Here is a 3,417-nt window from a genome sequence, read left to right on the forward strand (position 1 = left end):
TTTAAAATTTGAAATATCCAGTCATCTATATTTTACCAACAGTGAAGGATTAACAACACAACTGAGATCAAACATTTTAGGCTTAATAAAACATTAACTGTTTGTTTTTTTCTGGTTTCCACAGTGTCAGACAGGATCTAAATTTCCACTTTTTTCTCATCTTACAATAATGATAAAATAACAACACTTTTTTCTTACTTCATTAAAAAAATTAATGATTTTTTAAAAGATTTAATACTTAATCAAAAGTGAACAGTTATTGTTACATTTGAATTTATATGGCTTTGATGAGGAAAAACAAATATGGACAGTATTGCAAGTTAAACACGACTTCTATAATGAATATCATTATATATTTTCATCCGTATGAATAACATGGCATGTTTAATGTTTTAAAACTTCACTTTGTCAAAATGTTTTAATATCCCTTTTCTTTCACAAAAAGCACAACATTTTCTGTACTCCAAAAAAACTTTCTTTGTAAAGTTCAAATATCTTCATGTTTTTGTGTTGCTTTAAGCAAAACTGAAAAAAGCTGTGTCATATCAGATATCACACCACATAATGAGGTTCTCAATCACATGGTTACAGAGTACTTCATAATTATGATGACCATAACTTTTTATAATTAAACTCACTGGGATAATATTTGATTATGTCAAATAAAACAATTCTCTATTAAATAATTCACAGATGTCAAACTGTAATCCAACCATAAGATTCTGCACCTCTTCCTGGTAAATTTCTACTTGAATTATCCAAAAAATTTGGTAAATTTCCACTCTTATTAGATGAAAATTTGGTAAATTTCCACTTTGTTGATGAAAATTTGGTAAATTTCCACTTTGATGAAAACTGGTGAATTTCCACTTTATCAGATGAAAATTTGGTAAATTTCCACTTTGTTCGATAAAATTTAGTTAATTTCCACTCTAATTAGATGAAAATTTGGTAAATTTCCACTTTGTCAGATGAAAATTTGGTAAATTTCCACTGTCATTAGATAGAAAATGGGTAAATTTCCACTTTGTCAGAAGAATATTTTGAAAATTTCCACTTTGCTCTGGAGGAAACCAATTTCTAGTAAATTTCCACTTCAAAATCCATAAATATCACTCAAATCATTTTCCATTTTCATGCTAAATTTCCAATTCACAGTTTTCCATTAATAATGATAAAGTTCTGATTCGTATAATGTAAAGTTACTTTAATTCATTTTGCCTTATGTAAATGATAGTCCTTTTATCACTCTTGACAGTGACATTTCTTCTGATTTCCGTCCAAATAACAACAACAACAACAACACTGGTAACGTTTCATTTTTTCATAAAACAAACACCATTGAATTTAGCTCCTAATTCTGGAAGTCTTCCCCTTTCAGCTTTAGTCATATGAAATGTTCAGCCAAAATTGATCCAGCAATAATTTTCTATCAAATCTAGAAACACTATGTCTTCTCTCAAGGTATACACACATTTTCTGTTCTGTCCAGCATTTCTATTATCAGGGGAGGTAATTCACCAGGCATTTCCAGACGTAAATGTAAAACACGTTCTGCACCTGTAACAAATGTCATAAACAAAGGTCATAAACAAAGCCTGAAGGTCATAAACAAAGGTCATGAATAAAGCCTGAAGGTCATACACAAAGGTCATGAACAAAGCCTGAAGGTCATAAATAAAGGTCATGAATAAAGCCTGAAGGTCATACACAAAGGTCATGAACAAAGCCTGAAGGTCATAAACAAAGGTCATGAATAAAGCCTGAAGGTCATACACAAAGGTCATGAACAAAGCCTGAAGGTCATAAATAAAGGTCATGAACAAAGCCTGAAGGTCATAAACAAAGGTCATGAATAAAGCCTGAAGGTCATAAACAAAGGTCATGAACAAAGCCTGAAGGTCATAAATAAAGGTCATATATCTATTGTTCAATAAAACACTTTTATCACTTTATCACTTACTCATGCTGCTTTTTTTGGACTTCATTCAAATGGACACATTGCTGTGCATATATTTTGATCCCTCGACATTTGAGTTATATAAACATAGTGAAAAGATGTGCTAAATATTGGCGCTACTTTATAAGAGTGTCAATGAAAAATGATTCTTTTCCACTGTTAGCAGTCTTTACTTAGAGTATGTGATAAATAAAACGTCATATGTTAGTCATATGTTATATTCGTGTAGGTCCATTACAGAATTTATTGAACTTGTTGAATAAAATATGCTCACATAATATAGTTTTATTTGATTAACTCGTTCAATAAATTTGCTCATGAACCTACACTAATTTATTATAATATCCTTTACATGTATATCTGCACTTGATTATTGAATGTACAGATCACTATTGTTTGATACTGAAATCCTTTGTCTTTTTTTTTTTTTTATAGAGTCATGTGCACTTTGACATCTTTAAATTTGTCATGACTTTGACCTTTGATTGACCTAATGACCTCATCTACAGATACATCTAAATTTTGAAATGACCACGATAAAATGCTTTAAAATGTTAAAAAATACTGTAATTTTAAGTTTATTTTTATTGGATAAAAACGAAAATGAGTGTAAAGCTATACTTACTTGTCATGACTTACAGGGTCAAATGAGTTGCCATGGTAACAGATGAAATTAGAACATGCATGAACAATGCCCCTTGGTAGAATCACTGGTTGCATTGTTTACTCATATGACAACAAACAGCATAACAAGATTATTTTTTTCATCAATATAATCCCCAAATTAAGCTAAATTATTCAATAGCCAGTACTAAAGGAACATGACAAGCTTTTACCATGAACTCACCTTTAACACTTATACTCCTGAGATCAGTTATTTTCATCAACATTTTTGCATAAACCTGAGGCTGATCTTTCCGCCGTGATTTAATGTAGTGTTTTAATGCTTCTAATACTGGTTCCTGCACTGCCTCGACTTTCTCTGGAGATTCTAGCCCTGAGCGGTCTGAAAACAAAAATTTGTCCCGTATTAATACCAGAAGTAGTAAGATATGTACATAGCAAAAGTAAGACATCACTTTTTTTGTACATAGCAAAAGTAGTAAGACATGTACATAGCAAAAGTAGTAAGACATGCACATAGCAAAAGTAGTAAGACATGCACATAGCAAAAGTAGTAAGACATGCACATAGCAAAAGTAGTAAGACATGTACATAGCAAAAGTAGTAAGACATGCACATAGCAAAAGTAGTAAGACATGTACATAGCAAAAGTAGTAAGACATGCACATAGCAAAAGTAGTAAGACATGTACATAGAAATGTAGTAAGACATGTACATAGCAAAAGTAGTAAGACATGTACATAGAAATGTAGTAAGACATGTACATAGCAAAAGTAGTAAGACATGTACATAGAAATGTAGTAAGACATGTACATAGCAAAAGTAGTAAGACA

At 31.0% G+C, this 3,417-nt stretch overlaps 1 long non-coding RNA gene across 1 annotated transcript; it reads right to left on the reverse strand.

Moving 5' to 3' along the window:
• Window positions 1-1,336: 1,336 nt before the first annotated feature.
• LOC132757285 (uncharacterized) lies at window positions 1,337-2,978 on the reverse strand. Its single transcript, XR_009629428.1, has 2 exons — window positions 2,808-2,978; window positions 1,337-1,560 (listed from the first exon to the last, which is right to left on the reverse strand). It is a non-coding gene; the product is annotated as an uncharacterized LOC132757285 (long non-coding RNA).
• Between the last annotated feature and the right edge of the window lie 439 nt (window positions 2,979-3,417).

Source organism: Ruditapes philippinarum, unplaced genomic scaffold (genome assembly GCF_026571515.1).
Source record: "Ruditapes philippinarum isolate M1 unplaced genomic scaffold, ASM2657151v2 ctg24252_1_1_1_1, whole genome shotgun sequence".
In the NCBI taxonomy this organism is placed as follows: Eukaryota; Metazoa; Mollusca; class Bivalvia; order Venerida; family Veneridae; genus Ruditapes; species Ruditapes philippinarum.